Raw genomic sequence first — 17,297 nt, 5'->3', positions numbered from 1 at the left:
GGTGTCCCTCCGAGACTCTGGAGGCCTGTACTCCCTAGGCCTCCTGTTTTCTCCTAGACGTCTGCGCAACGTTGGCCTGAGCGCCACACAAGTGGAAGGCTGCAATTAGCTATCTGCCAATTGATTTTCGGTGTTAAGGTGGTAATCAAACACCTTATGTAATTGCTTTTATTTTATTTTTTTGCATCCTATGAAGAAATACTAAATAACACATCTTTGATGCTATGAGTTAAAATTTTGGGTAATATATAACACTTGTATCATAGTCAGGACTGTGACCTTGCTGATTAGCAAAGGGGAGGTCTAGGTGAGTTTCCTGGAAATTGGTGCATTCAACACTGGGCTTCTGGGGGGGTGCTGCTGTCCGTGGTGCTGAAATAGGGCTTGCCCGAGAGAGGCCTAAGGATGAAGGCGCTGAGGTGACCTTTAGCAGGCAGGACAGGATCTCTGTAGGTGTGGATGTTAGATTTTCAAAACAATTTCCAAAAGAAAAAAAGCCACAAGAACGTTGTGTTGTTTTCCAAAAGAATTAAGACACCATATTTTTCTTTTTCGTTCCTGCTTCCTCAACCCCAAATTAGAGGGCCTCCTTCTCTTGCTCTCTATGGAGGAGGGGTCAAGGGTCACACAGATCAAAGGATCTTATTTTAGGTTAGCAGAGCCCAAGAAGAGCACCTTACGGCCTGTCTAGACTTAATCCGACCTTGCCTATGGGTGTTCTTTTCTTTTGAGGATCAGAAATTTCGACTGAATTAAAAAGGGTTTATCACATTAACCAAAAATTTCATTTCAGTGGTTAAGTCAATATTTATGTTTTCTATGTATGCTTCTAAAATACTTGTAATTCATTCCTAGGAAGAAAAATCTGCCTTGACGGTAGAGACTAGCAGCGAATGACTAATGCACATACTGCATTGCCATTCATCCTGACAGGACTGATGCAGAAAGCATAGCGATAAGGAAATGACTGAGAATTCTATTACTAGTCAAAGTATTACATAGATTACAGCTTACAGTTAAGGGCCACGGTGAAAATTTGAATTTGCATGCTGCCTTGACTGTCGGCCCTCACGTCTTTCCCTTGTCACTCAGTATTTGAAAGAGTCTGCGTTGTCGGTGACTGCAGTCATTTCCTACCTGAGGGGAAGCATCCAGACGCATCAAGTGGTTCTTTTTGTCCTCATCTTCAGTAATTCTCCACATGGAGTTTATCATCATACAGAAATGTCTACTGTGAATATTTTATGTTGCTATGAGGTACTCTAAGATTTTAATTAACATTTTATTTGTATTTTTGCATAAAGTAAAATTTGTTAACACTATAAAATCCTAACTTTTAAAAATGACATCTCTTCCCATTGAAAAGTACACACGAATGCTTGCATTTCTCAATGCAGTAGACTTTATTGTGGAGACGCCCTGGTGTCTTGCATACATTTCTCAGCGTAGACAGGCGGCAAATCACTTTTGCCAGGAGGCTGTCAATTTCCTAATAGATGATTTTAAAAATACATGAATTTAGGTTTAAAGTGCTAGTGTTCTTGGTTTAAGGTAAATGAACTAATTGCTTAGATGTAGAAAATGATATGTGTATATTTTATCAGTTTAATAAACGATTTCTCAGATTCTGAAAAAAGCCATCTATAAGCCTTCATACAAAGTATGAAGGTTCGTTTAAAGTGATTGTTGATTTTGAAGACTATAACTGATTTTCTGAAAACACTTAATTATTTCAACATAATTTCAATTACAGAATGACTACTCTCAGGAGCTTTCCTCAAACTTATGCACAAATTTCTACCTTTTTGGCAGTGACAGAGCCTGGGATAGGCCAAAAGGATAGGCCATCCAAGAGGGCAGGCTAAAAGGAAACACATTGTGTCTCCATATTTGCTGGCATACTCACGGAATGCAGCTTTAGCAGTTTATAATAGAAATTATAGATAAGATACCATACATCCTTCTAGGATTATAAATTAGTGGAATTCATATTTTAGGAGAAATGTGTTAGCTTTTTAACTGATTTTCTGCAGTGACATCTAATGTTTTACAGTTAAGATATATTATTAAATTTAGTTTCATATTCTCCACCCATTAGAAATCTACTCTATAAGATAAGGGTGAATTAAATTAAAATTCTATGTAACTTTTCTTAAAGAGCTGTTTTGTGGGACCAGTTTGGAGCAGTTACGCATTTTAAATCACATCTCATATGACTTATGAGTGAACATGATATTCTCTTCCAGTGAATCCATCATTCTGGAGGATAAAGCAGTGTTTTCAGGTTCCAGACCAGCTTGGGCTGCGAATGAGCTTGTGGTTTGTTTCCTTTTGTTCGTTTGTTTTGTTGTTTGTTGTCTTAAGTTCATGGTAAGTAGAGATCAAACACAGCCAGCTTATTTTAGAAACTCTCTGTTTTGTAGAAACTCTCTGTTTTGTAGCATCATAGAAAAAGAATCTGTACCCTGGTGTACTTTTAAAAATTACTGTGGTAGCTAGATGGTTTAACTTTTTAAAAAAAGCAAATATTCAGATTTATGAGGAAATGCACACACATATAAATATGTATTTTATACTTTACCATTTAAGGTCCTGTATTATAGAAATCAGGTAGCAGGGGTTGTGGGTAATTTTTCCCATAGTTCATATCATTATTCAAAAACAGGGCTTCAGCCTATAATAAGACTATAATAAGTGTGTCAAAATCTTCAAGTTACATACAATATAAAAATGACATCTTCTGAGTACCAATTTACAAATATATATCATTTTTTATGCTTCACTTTTACATTTTTCTCCTCTTACAACACTTTTAGAAAAAGTCCTATGAATTCTAGAAAATACATCCTAAGAAAGTGAGGTTTGAGGGTACATATATTTTGTGTTACATGTAAGCTTTTGCTGTCACTGACAGCATTATTTACTTAATATGCTTTCAGATACTTGATGAAAGAACACAGATTTGAGACTGGATTCTGATACAGATCATGGCAAAGTCTAAAGATTAGTTATGTCTGCAAATTCTAGTCCTCACAACCCCAAGAATGCATGGACTCTCATTGTGTTATTTTTACAATCTCATATCTAAGCAAGTTAATTGTATGCATTTAGCAGACACAGACTATACAATCCCTCATGGATTTCAAGGACTTGAAGTTTCCATAATTGTTTAGATCTTCTTTTTCATTCTAGATTGCTTATAGTTTCACCCATTTTGATGTCATAGAGCTTGGGTTATGTGGTGTGGACTTTGATAGAAATGCGCAAACAAAACAGTTCCTGTAATGGCTAAACTGCATTGTCCACTTGATACTCCTGGGAAGAGGGACCCTAACTGAAGAATTTCCTCCATCATCTTGGCCTTTACACATGTCTGTCTGGCAATTTTTTGATTGGAAATTGATGTAGGAGGGTCCGGTCCACAGTTGGAGGTGCCATTCCTAGGTGGGCCTGGGTGCATAAGAAAGCTGGATTGTAAGCATGGTGAGTAGCGTTCCTCTGTCGTTGCTGCTCCAGTGTCTGCCTCCAAGTTCCTTCCTTGAGTCCCTGTTCTCATTTCCTTGATGGTGTAAGCCAAAATAACCCCTTTCCTCCTGCAAGTTGGGTTTGCTCAGTGTTTTATCACTTCAACGGAAAGGCAAGCTGGGATCATTCTTTTTTCTTTTGATATTACATTCTTTAAGGTCATCGAGAAATGGTTTTTAAATACTTGTCTTAGGTTATGTATATATGTATGTGCATAATGTACGTGCAAGATTCCACACAGGTCAAAGAAGCATTGGGTCTCCTGGAGCTAGATTTAAAGACTGTTGCTACAGCACCTTATAGATTCTGAACATTGAATCAAGGTCCCATGAAAGAGCAAAAAGTGTTTTTAACAACCGAGCAATCTCTCCAGTACTAGTAATCAGATTTTGGAAAGAAAATCCAGCACCTTAAACCACTTCCATCCCAAGTTTGAGCCTTCCCCATTACTGTGATGTTTGTAGGGACTGCATGTATGTGGACGTCCAGAGGCTGGAGCGTCTGAGAATACCTCTCCACTTAACATGCTGCTGCTTTATTATTCTCAGTCATGTTTGTAACTAAATGGTTCTCTTCCCGAATCAGATAGTCCAGTCATGCAGATGAATAGGGCCACTTTAAGCCAAAGATACCATCGAAATCATTTTATGATTCAGATTTATGGTTCTTAGAATTTTTTTTTTTTTGCAGTGCACAATTGCTGATTTATCATTGGCATTTCCCTCCTCTTAAAAAATAAAAAAACAAAACACTTTACAATGTGCATTAAGGGGAAATATCTGCAGCAGTCCAGACCTAGAAGTGTGTTTTTAACTCTGGGCTTGTAACTGGGTCAGACTAGCAGCTATGTGGGACATAACCTAGATGCTGATGTGTGTCGGTTTTAATCACTTTTGTTGGATGAGGTAACTGTCTGCTTATGCAAGGTGAATTAAAGTGCAGACGATTAAGAGACCAAGCAGATATCTCGACCTCACATTCCCTCATGTGGAAATCATAAACCACTCAAGATTTTTTCTTGCTAAACTTACAAAAATAAGGTATAAATAACTGTTTCAAGGAACATAATATTTAGATTTGGATTATCTTAGCTGTTGCTTTAGTTTCATTTCTCATTAAAAATATGTCAATCTTATAATGACTAAGTTGCGAACACTTGGATGTTCATATTGGTTTAGGTCATAAAGTTATTTCTACAGTATCACTGCAGTGCCTGTGGGGCAATGCTGGAGGATTCTGGCCATCCTCAGAAACTCTGATGTCTAAAGATTCTGGTGTCATTTCTCTGGTGTGTGTCATGTGCCTGAGCTTGTTCAACGTTGAACCAGTGGGTGTTAGATTCAGCCATTTTGGTCCTTGTGTATTTCTTGTGCATAATAATTGCAATGAAAGTTGAACCAGCGAGATCCACAGAGCGACAGTCTAGTGAGAAGGTGGAAGATTTGAAATGAGCTGCCTACTGGCAGGGAAGCGTCTAAGGCAGAAAAACCTTGGAGCTAAGGAAGTGGCTGGGTATGGAGAGGTGAGCTCTCATGATGGTCAAGTCACCGCATCCATGCTCACAGAATGGGCTGAGCATGGGAGTGCAGAAACTCAGTGACCATGGATGTTTGAGATTCCCCACCTTATTATTTCTGCTTCTAAATCTATCATATCCAAAACTACAAAGCCCAGACTTCTGAAAGAATATGGCTGGCTTTCGAGGTAGCCTGTTGGCCTTCATCCTGCTCGTAGCTATTCCTTCATCTCCTCACTTAATCAGACCTGAAAAATCACCCATTTTTGATTTTTAAAATAATGTTAATAAGCCATGTTTTCTTTATTTTTTATTTTTTCTAAAGCAGTACAATAACTACTTGACATCTGAAAATAGTCTATTTCAAGACACATACTGCTAATGAACACAGATTAATATCAAGATTAGCTCAGGAAATATTGTTTAACAGAAACTGTTCTCTCTGGAAGTGATTATAAATAACCATTGTTTTAAATCACATATTTAATATACTTTCATTAATGAATATTCAAATTTACTCTGATAGTTAATATTCAAAGCAAGGTAAGGTTAACACATGTCCTTTCTTAGTAAGCAGTGAATAATATAGACTATATATTATACTGGATTCATGGAGATGTTTAATTTTTGAGTAATAATGGTTTATCACTAGCTTTCTTGACAGTCTGCTTTTACGCTCAGTTATAAGCAAGATGCCATAGCAGAGATCCCCGTGTAAAGTCTTGTGATACTTTGATTTCCTTTCTTATTTAAGGATAGCGTTGATCTCATTAACGGTGTGTTCACCCTTGTGTTGGGATAAATGAACATGGTCGTCACATTTATGTATACACAGAAGCCTTCTTATGCTGGCTGCTCCATCCTGGTGCAGAGAAGAGCTTTGCACTGCGAAGCAAATGGCCTTCAGCCTCTTTCCTTTGGGTTTCCTCACTTCCTTATGGCTGTGTCTTCTTGCTGTCCCCTGATGTGTCCTTGTCTGCCATTTGGGAATCTAGCTACATGTCCCACTAGAAATGGTCTCAATGGAAGTCCAAAACTTAGAATTCTTTCTTTTCTGGGACTCCCTTCAAAATGATTGGCCATTTTTTTAACTGAACTGCCACTGACTTTGTTAATTTCAAATATGAACTGAACTAGGCTGTAAATGGTGGTGACGTGGCGTGTACTCTCACTGACTGCACTGTTGACGACCTACACACTTAGGTGTTAGGAGCAGCCAACAGGGCTCACAGGAGTTTAGAAACTGGAAACTACTTCCTTCAGTCTTCATGTCTTCCCCATGAAGTAAGCCTCTAGGAAGGCAGAACAGCATGTCAAAAACAACTCACCTCCTACATAGCACATTAAAAAAACGAAAGAAAGAAACACAAGACAAAGGCTGGGCTCCCCTCTTCTCTAAAGGCACACTCCTAAGGCCCAGAAAACCTTCTCCTGGGTTCATGTCTCACAGTTTCCACCATTTCCCAACCACGACAAGCTTGGAATTAAGCATTTTTTTTTGCCTGGGTCTTGGGGGAACATTCCAAATTCAAACTTAAGGAAAAGGAAAATAGTTTTGAGGACGATACAGAATTAGTCAAAGTGCCACACACGCAGAAGGGGCATTCATGTCAGGGACGGAACGGTGTGATGGCTCTGAGGGCAGAGGTGTAGCTGCCCACACTGACAACCTCAGCTCAGTGCTTGTTCCCGTATCATGGAAGAAAGAACCAACCAACTGTCCTCTGATTCTGTGCTATAGGGTGTACACACACGTGCAAACACACACACACACACACACATGCACACAGGCACACACACACATATACAAATACACACGCACACACACATACAGGCACACACAGATACACACATAAACTTAAAACATTTTAAAAATTAGGTCTATGAGTTTGGCAATTGTGTCTTGATGACCTCACACTGGTGAATGACGAGAAGATATGCAGAGAGATGGTGGAAGGAGGCATAAGCTGCAGAGGAATGAAGACAAACCCCACTGCTTTCATTAAGTTTGTCACAGAAAAGAGAGAATGGGTGGAGACCAACTTCCTCAAAGAAGGAAGTCATGATGAAAGGCGTGTTGTGCCTGTAGCTCTTGATCTGTTCACCACAGGGATGGTGCTGGATCTCCACCATCACTTCACACGATGACACGATCACCTGTGAGCGTGCTCTTTAACATCCAGATTCCTTTGTTTTTATCCACTTTTAAAAAGGAACAATGATTTACTTGCAGCATGTCAGAAAATAAACATAGCCTTAAATTAGAATATACTTCAATCAAATGGAAACCTCATTTCAAAGTACTATAAACCATTGAATGGTTTTAGGTATGAAATCAACATTATATAGCATATGTTGTTAAAGTTACTGTTTTTAGGAATGTGCTGCCCACTAACGTATATATGGTCCTCTGCTAGATATGCTGACAGAAATTCCAACGGTGAAAGTTGGCTGTGAATTTATAGGAAAGTGTAGTGAAATGATTAGATAACTAAGCACAGGCTGGCTTTAGACTCCTACTTTCACTGTTTTCTAGGTACACGACACTGCCCAAGTGACAGACGACAGGGTTCTCTCTGGCATCTTTCAGAAAATGTGTCTCTGCTGTATGTGAGCATATTTAATACTGCCCAGTCAGTGGTAACAAACCATTAGAGCCCATGGCAAACACCATGAAAGTTAGTGCCTCCTCATCTGAGAGAGTGAATTCTCTGGTTACTCACACATAGGTTTCATAAGTGCACACTGCTGCACTCCTAATGGCATCCTGACCTGTTGTACAGGGCTCTGTTTTGCTTTCTGGAAAGGTGAGTGAATGATTCAGTAATTCTCCACTAAAATCTTAAAAAACAAACAACAAACAAACAAGGTTGGCTGGAATAAGAGTGTTGCAGTCTATTTTTTTCCGTTTTTTAGATTAGAAATGAACACAAACACTGCTGGCAGTGGGGGCACACCGCTTTGATCCCAGCACTTGAGAGGCAGAGGCAGGTGGATCTCTGAGTTAGAGGCCAGCCTGGTCTACAAATCAAGTTCTAGAACAGCCAGGCTACAGAGAGAAACCCTGTCTCAAAATCTAAAAGAAAGCAGATAACCATCCTGTTTCCTCTTTTCCACTACTTCTGGTGTCTGTCCTGTTTGCCATTCTTCATGAGATTTGAGCATCCTCCCTAGGGTCCTCCTTAGTGTTTAGGTTCTTTAGATCTGTAGATGGCTGTCCTATATTACACGGCTAATATCTGCTTATAAGTTAGTATATGTCATGTGGGTCTTTCTGCTTCTTGGATATCTCACTCAGGATGATCTTTTCTAGTTCTATCCATTTGCCTGAAAATTTCATGATTTCCTTGTTTTTAATAGCTGAGTAGTATTCCATTGTGTAGATGTACCACAATTTCTGTATCCATTCTTCCATTGAGGGATTCACCCAACAGGAGATTGAAGCAGATGCTAAGACTCAAGGCCAAACTTTAGGTAGAGCACAGGGAGTCTTATGGAGGAAGAGGGAGATGGGATTAGAAGGACATAGAGGGGACAGGAGCCCCACAAGGAGACCAACAAAAACAAAAGATATGAGCCCAGGGGGTCCTGTGGAGACTGATGCATCAAGGGAGAACCATGCATGGAGAGGATCTAGATCCCCTGCTCAGATGTGGCCCATTGGCAGCTTAGTCTCCATGTAGATTTCTGAGTGAGGGGAGCAGGGGCTCCTCTATCATGAACTCAGTTGACTGCTCTCTGATCACTTGCCCCTGATGATGCAACCTTGCCAGGCCACAGAGGAAGAGGATCCAGGCAATCCTGATGAGACTTAACAAGCTATGGGCAGATGGCGATAGCGGAGAACTCCCCTTTTTAGTGGACTAGGGAAAGGGGATGAGGGGAAGAGAGAGGGAGGGTGGGAGTGGGGGATTTGAGGGAAGGAGCTTCAATCGGGATATATACTGAATAAATTGTAAAGAAAAAATTTAAATCTGAAAGAGAGAGAGAAAGAAAGAAGCACAGGCCGTATTTCAGTCGGAACAGCTCCTGTTGGTGACCTAAACAAGGGGGCAGCCATCGAGAGAGGAGAGGTGAGGAAAATCAGGCTTGTCTGCTCTACCTTCTCGCTCAAAGATAGGAATAGTCTTGAGGAAAGCTGAGGGTGATGTAGCTTGCTGGGAATTGAAAGGTCAGGTACATCAAGATGCATTTTTGGTGGTGGTGTCCTGAACTTTGACCTTCTGTATTTGCACAGGACTTGTTAAATTGTATGTTCTTCGCTGCACCACACACTTACTCAGTTTGTAATAATTAGTATTCTCTTGACTGGGGAATAGGAGAGGAAAACCAGCAGCAGATGGCCTTGGCTTTGAACCAGGCTCACTAGACATGGAGGGTTTAGTGCCAGAATACAGAGGACAAAGTGGGGTCAAAGCAAGACTCTGTGCTCTGCTCCACGCATGGGGAGATGATTTCCATGAGAAAACGAAGGTTCAAGACATAGCAAGGTCCTCCATCTTGGAGACAGCCATCCCGTGGGTGAGTTTTGCTCTCCGTGCTTCCACTGACTCCAAGGCTGTGAACGGTGTGTCTGAGGCACGGTCTACATTCACCAGAGTAGCAGATCTGTGGAAGGGCCCTGGTGTAGACGGATATTTGGTGAAATCAGTGCAAGCGGGATGAGACCTGGGTACTGTCCTCCATAACCCTGGGGAGCATCTCTGCCTTATGTCTATGTTTGCTAGGTAATCTCGGATCTGCCTTCTGACACGTGGAACACACAGCAAGAACCACACAGCAGTCACTGCAGTGAGGAAGCCATAGGGTTGCAGTGAGGATGATGAAAGTCCTTCACAGGGAAGACCGGCCGTCTTAGCTTAAGGCCTCCTTCCTAGTAATAGCACTTAGCTCCAAAAGGGAGGTCACAGCAGCGTCACTGCGATGCCAGCCTCCCTCTCCTATTCGTGCACTGACCGTCTGAATATTGAAAACCCTAACAAGCCAAGCGGACACTCGTCCCCTGGGAGAGGTAGGTACACGCACGTGGACATCCTGATTAACACAGTGGCTCCTTCCTTGTGCCCATATTGACCACTATTATATTCTTAGACAACCCTTCTGAGCAAGTAAGATGCAGTGTCATGGTGACATGGGGAGAGAAAGGTTTGATCCTTCCCTACTGTTTTTTTTTCCCCATTTAATTTTCACACACTAATTCACTCCTATAGCTATCTCTGTGAAGTCAGCAAGACTTAAGTCACTTTATAAGGAATTCCTCTCTCTTACTGTTTCTTACAATCAGCAAGTCACATAAGGGCAACTCAAAAATAGATTTAATTTACTTTAATTTAATTAAAATTTTTTTTAGAATTTCTTACATGAGTACTGCGTTTACAGCATTTCTTCCCCTTCCTTTCTCACTTCCAACCTCTTGTGTGCCTCCCAACTCCCTCTCAGATTATTGACTTCTTTATTTATCACTGTTTCACACACACACACACACACACACACACACACACACACACACACACACACTCCCACATCCATTTCGTGTTGTTTACATGCTCATGGGTATTTAAGGCTGGCCACTTGGGCTGGGCCATCCTGGGGGAGACCCGTTCCTCCAGAGCCTCCCTCATTAGCTGTTCCTCTAAAAGAGGGTCCTTCTGAGGTCCCCCACTCACACTGACTTCGCTTTTGGAGTCATTTTGTGCAGGTGCTGTTTGGGTGACATACAGAACATACTGCCTCCCATGCGGCAATTTAAAACAACCCCATATGATGAAGAGCCAGACGGTAGTGCGTTGAAATTCTGGCTCTGCCAGGAGTGATCTCCTCAGCAAGGGTCAAGTGAGCTGTCTTCAGCAAATTGGCTATCTTGCCCTGAGAGAGGTGAAGGGTTTGTGGGAAGACCTCACAGTTCAATGTGGCAGACCAAGGATTTCAACCTACTGACACATGGGTCTCCATCACACGGGACTGCTTTAAATCAGGTTTATCATCCAGTCTGGCACGAATCTTGTGTGTTTATGAGCATTTGGGTTTTGATTTGTTTGTTTGTTTTAGAGGAGGTAAAGCAGGTGGCTGGGAGGATCTCAGCCGGAGTGGATAGGACATAAAATAATTGTGCACCAAGAAGTAACGAACTTGCTTTTTCATAGTTTGTTATTTCTGCTGCCACTGCTGCACCAACTTGAGGTCGGAAATTAAGGTGTCCCTGAACAGCAGAAGGGTGTGGGCCCTTTGAAGGGTCTGTCCTAGATGAGGGCATCTCTGGGAAGAAGAAGGGATTCAGTGTGTAACTAGGCATCTACCCTCCTCTCACACTGCTCTGAGAACAGGGATGGCATCACATAGTTTGCATCCTCAGTGCTGCCTGAGCACAGAGCAGGGAGCTGACACGATAGACTGTCCTCTCCTCAGCAGTCAGCCGAGCCGTTCTCCTGCCAGTCTAGTTGACATGCTGGGCAGAGAGCTTGAACTTGGATCCAGAGAGGACTTTGTTTTCAAAGGCAAGAAGGATAAGTTCAACATTAAGAATCAGAGAAGCTGTTGGGTCATCAGGAGAAAATGCTCTTTAAAAGGTCAGACTGAATTTTAAAGCATGGAAGCCCAGGCTTCCCTTGTCTAGCATGAATGCTGGTTGCTCTGGGACAGGAAGCAAGAACTGGTCCACACATAAACCTCCTGTGGCATTGGCATCACGACAAAGTAACGTGGTAGGGAAAAAATTAGAGGACCCACAGTGGATCCAGGAGTACCTCATCCGACCTGCCCTGTGGGCTGTCTACAAGTGAGAGTGTTTGTGTCTGCTCTGCCATTTACATTTTTGAGACTTTCCTATATAAGTACTACATTTGCATAATTTCAAATCACCTTTCACCCAAGGCCAACTCTTTACATATTCCTTTTGCTCTCTTCCAAATCCATGACTCTTTTTTCTGTTTTTTCTATTGAAAACAGATTCTTCTGTCATACTACACATCCAGAGCACAGTATCTGCTCCCTCTATTCCTCCCAGCTCCTCCCACCTCTTCCCTTCACAGTCCTACCCTCTGCTTCCCTCCAGAAGAGAGCAGGCCTCCAAAGAGACAACAACTAAACAGGACACAATAAAAAAACAAAACAAAACATGATACAATAAGACAAGGCAAAAGCTCTCATGTCGAGGCTGGACAAGGCAGCCCGATTGTAGGGAAAGAGCTCCAAGAGCATGCAAAAGAATCAGAGGCATATCTGATCCGACTGTCAGGGTCCACAGGAACACCACGCTAGCAGCCATGACATATGCAGAAGACCTGGGACACACCCCTGCAGGCTCTGCGCTTCCCAATTCAGTCTCTGTGGGCCCACAAGAGCCCCGCTTAGTCGATTTAATGGGTCATGTCCTGGTGTCAAAGGGCATGGAAGACACTTCCTAAGTTATTATCGTTACATATGTAAATCTGTGTGCACATACATACATACATATCCTTATCTAGCGCTGCTTTTATGCATGTGTGTTTAGGATTGACAACTTAAAATTGGATAACCTTTTGGGAGGCTAGTCTTAAGAAGTCATTCTTCCCTCCTGTTGTGGTCAGGGTTTCTATTGTTGGGACAAAACACCATGATCAAAAAGCCAGTTTGGAAGGAAAAGGTTTATTTGGATTATGTTTCTATAGCACTGTTCATCACTGAAGGAAGTCAGGGCAGGAACTCAGGCAGGGCAGGAACCTGGAGGCAGGAGCTGAGGCAGAGGCCATGGAGGGGGCTGCCCACTGGCTTGTTCCTTAGCCTGCTTTCTTATACAACCCAGGACCACCAGCCCAGGGATGGCATCCCCACAATAGGCTGGGCCATCCCCCATTAATTACTAATTAAGAAAATGCTCTACAGGGTTGCCTATAGCTTGAGCTTGTACAGGCATTTTCTTACTTGAGGTTCCTCCTTTCAAATGACTTTAGTTTGCCACAAGTTGACCTAAAACTATCCAACACACCCTTCAAAAGCTACTGGCTGCCTGTGGCTCCTTATCAAGGGGAGATGAACCCTGTGAAATTCCCTCTGTGCACACTGGCATGTCAACTGGTATTGCCATTATGTGTGTCATGTTTAGGCAGCCATGTTGTTGATATGATATGACGCTTCCCTGTGACGTCCAGAAGACACTGTCTTGCATCAACTTTGGTCCTCTGGTTCTTGCCATCTTTCTTTTCCTCTTTGATTTTCTCTGGGTTGTATTGCAGATGTATAATGTGGGGATGCTTCCCTCCTATAATCCGTTTATTCTCTGCATTTTGATCAGTTGATTATCTCTTCATTTTTAAAGTTGCCAGTTATTCAGTTATGCAGCCAAGGATGTGATTTTTCTTCATCTCAGAAACTGGATCCTTGAAATTATTTGAATATTTGGCTATCGTTTAGGTATTTTGTTATCCTCATGAGAAGATCCTCCTGGACTTCCTCCACCACTATCCTTTTATCTCCCTTCTTCAATTCCTCTTTCCTTCCTCTGTTTTTCCTGTTTCCATTTCTTCTTCTTTTTTTTTTTTTACTTTTTTTTTAAATTTTATTACTTAGAGTTTATTCACTTTGTATCCCAGGTGTAGACCCCTCTCCCACCCCCTCCCAATCCTACCATGCCTTCTTCTTCTTCTCCTATGCCCCTCCCCCAGTCCACTGAGAGGGGAGGACCTCTTCCCCTTCCATCTGACCATAGTCTATCAAGTCTCATCAGGACTGGCTTCTTTGTCTTCCTCTGTGGCCTTGTAAGGTTGCTCCTGCCTCAGGGGGAGGTGATCCAAGAGCCAGCCCATGAGTTCATGTCAGAGATGGTTCCTGGTCCTATTATTGGGAAACCCTCTTGGATACTGAGCTGCCTTGGGTTACTTCTGTGCAGGGGTTCTAAGTTATCTCCATGCATGATCCTTGTTTGGAGTATCAGTTTCAGAAAAAATCTCTGTGCCCAGATTTTCTGGTTCTGTTGCGCCTTTTGTGGAGCTCCTGTTCCCTACAGGTCTTTCTAACTCCCCCTTCTTTCATAAGATTCCCTGTACTCTTCCCAAAATTTTGCTACGCATCTCAGCATATGTTTTGATACCCTGCTGGGTGGAGTCTTTCAGAGGCCCTCTGTGATAGGCTCCTGTCCTGTTCTCTGTTTTCTCCCTCTTCTGATGTCCTCCTCATTTGCCTTTCTGAATGAAGACTGTGCATCTTACCCAGGGTCCTCCTTCTTGATTAGCTTCCTTAGGTGTACAGATTTTAGCATGATTATTCTATATTATATGTCTAATACCCACTTATAAGTGAGTATATACCATGTGTGTCTTTCTGCTTCTGGAATACCTCACTCAGGATGATCTTTTCTAGATCCCACTATTTGCCTGCAAATTTCATTATTTCTTTGTTTTTAAATGCTGAGTAGTATTCTATTGTGTAACTGTACCACAATTTTTGTATCCATTCCTCAGCTGAAGGACATCGGAGTTGTTTCCAGCTTCTAACTATTACAAATAAAGCTGCTATGAACATGGTTGAGCAGAGGTCCTTGTTGTATACTTGAGCATCTTTTGGATATATGCCTAGGAGTGGCATAGCTGCATCTTGAGGGAGCACCATCCCTAATTGTATGAGAAAGCTCCAGATTGATTTCCAAAGTGGTTTTACAAGTTTACATTCCCATCAGCAATGTAGGAGGGTTCCTCTTTCTCCACATCCTCTCCAGCATGTGTGGTCACTTGAGTTTTTGGTCTTAGCCATTCTGATGGGCTTAAGGTAAAATCTCAGGGTTGTTTTGATTTGCATTTCTCTGATGACTAAGGATGTTGAGCATTTCTTTAAGTGTTTCTCTGCCATTTGAGGTTCCTCTATTGAGAATTCTCTGTTTAGCTCTGTACCCCATTTTTTAAATTTGACTACTTGATTTGTTGCTGTTTAACTTCTTCAGTTCTTCATTTTTCCTGGATATTAGCCCTCTGTCAGATACAGGGTTGGTGAAGATCCTTTCCAAATCTGTAGGCTGTTGTTTTGTTCTGATGACAGTGTCCTTTGCTTTACAGAAGCTTTTCAGTTTCATGAGGTCCCACTTATTAATTGTTGATCTTTACATCTCTGCTGTTGGTGTTTTGTTCAGGAAGTTTTCTCCTATGCCAATGAGTTCAAGGCTCTTCCCCACTTTTTCTTCTCACAGGTTTAGTGTGTCTGTTTTTTTATTGAGGTATTTGATCCACTTGGATTTTAGTTTTGTTCATAAGTGATAAGTATGGATAAGTATGGATCTTTTTGCAATTTTTTACATGTAGACATCCAGTTAATCCAGCACCATTTGTTGAAGATGCTGTCTTTTTTTCTATTGTATGGTTTTGGAACCTTTGTCAAAATCAGTTGACCATAAGTGTGTGGGTTTATTTCTGGTTCTTTTATTCAATTTTATTGATCCACCATTTTGTTTCTATGCCAGTACCATGCAGTTTTTATTACTGTTGCTCTATAGTACAGCTTGAGATCAGGGATGGAGATACCTCCAGAAGATCTTTTATTGTAGAGGATTGTTTTAGTGATTCTGGGTGTCTTGTTATTCCATTTGAAGTTGAGAATTTTTTTTTCAAGTTCTGTAAAGAATTGTGTTGGTAATTTGATGGGAATTGCATTGACTCTGTAGATTGCTTTTGGTAAGATGGTCATTTTTATTATGTTAATCCTACTAAGCCATGAGCAATGAGCATGGGAGATCTTTTCATCTTCTGATATCTTCTTCTAGTTCTTTTTTCAGAGACTGAAAGTTTTTTTTTTTTTTTATACAAGTCTTTGACTTGCTTGGTTAGAGTTACACCATGGTACTTTATGTCATTTGTGGCTATTGTGAAGGGAGTTATTTCCCTGATTTCTTTCTCAGCTTATTTGTCTTTTGTATACAGAGGGCTACTGATTTCTTTGAGTTGATTTTATATCCAGCCACTTGGCTGAAGGTGTTTATCAGCTGTAGCAGTTTCCTGATAGAATTTTGGGGTCACTCATGTATACTATCATATCATCTGCTAATATTGATACTTTTGTCTTCTTCCTTTCTGATTTGAATCCCCCTGATCTCCTTTAATTGTTTTACTGTTTTAGCAAAGACTTCAAGTACTATGTTGAAGAGGTATGGGGAGAGTGAGCAGGCTTGCCTTCTCCCTGATTTCAGTGGGATTGCTTTAAGTTTCTCTCTGTTTAGTTTGATGTTGGCTATAGGCTTGTTGTATATTGCCTTTACTATGTTTAGGTAAGTGCCTTGTATCCCTGATCTCTCCAGGACTTTAAACATAAATGAATGTTGGATTTTATCAAATGCTTTTTCAGCAACTAAGGAGATTATTGTGTGGTCTTTTTCTTTCAGTTTGTTTATATGGTGGATTACATTGATGGATTTCCATATATTGAACTACCTCTGTATGCATGGGATGAAGTCTACTTGGTCATAGTAGATGATATCTTTGATGTATTCTTGGATTTAGTTTGCAAGTATTTTATTGAGTATTTTTGCATCAATTCATAAGAGAGATTGGCCTGAGTACTCTTTCTTTGTTGGATCTTTGTGAGGTTTAGGTATCGAGGTGACTGTGGCTTCATAGAATGAGTATGATAATATTCCTTCTGTTTCTATTTTGTGGAATAGTTTGAAGAGAATTGGTGTTAGCTCTTCTTTGAAAGTCTGGCAGAATTCTTCACTGAAACCATCTGGCCCTGGGCTTTTTTTGGATGGGAGACTGTTGATGACAGCTTCTATTTCCTTAGGGGATGTAGAACTATTTAATTGATTTACCTGTTCTTGATTCAGCTTTGGCAAGTGGAATCAATCAAAAAATTTGCTTATTTCATTTAGATTTTCAAATTTTTTGGTGTATAGGCTTTTGAAGTAAGACATAATGATAGTTTGGATATCCTCAGTGTTTGTTTTTATGTCCCCATTTTCATTTTTTATTTTGTTGATTTGGATGATATCTCTCTGCCTTGTAGTTAGTTTGGCTAAGGGTTTGTCTATCTTGTAGATTTTCTCAAAGAACCAGCTCTTGGTTTCATTGATTCATTTGTTTCTAATTTATTGATTTCAGCCCTGAGTTTGTTATTTACAGCCTACTCCTCTTGAATATGTCTGCTTCTTTTTTCTAGGGCTTTCACGTGAACCTTTGAATTGCTTGTATGAGATGTCTCAAATTTCTTCTTGAAGGCACTTAGTGCTATGAATTTTCCTCTTAGGACTGCTTTCATTGAATCCCATAAGTTTGGCTATGTTATGCCTTCATTTTCATTGAAT

The 17,297-nt window shown here is 40.9% G+C and overlaps 1 protein-coding gene across 1 annotated transcript in view; it reads left to right on the top strand.

Moving 5' to 3' along the window:
• Positions 1–17,297, top strand: part of Nalf1 (NALCN channel auxiliary factor 1) — a 490,344-nt gene that overhangs the window by 2,196 nt on the left and 470,851 nt on the right. The window lies entirely within an intron of this gene.

This window comes from Meriones unguiculatus, chromosome 4 (assembly GCF_030254825.1).
Source record: "Meriones unguiculatus strain TT.TT164.6M chromosome 4, Bangor_MerUng_6.1, whole genome shotgun sequence".
Classification (NCBI taxonomy): Eukaryota; Metazoa; Chordata; class Mammalia; order Rodentia; family Muridae; genus Meriones; species Meriones unguiculatus.
This window is presented reverse-complemented; position numbering and strand designations above follow the sequence as displayed.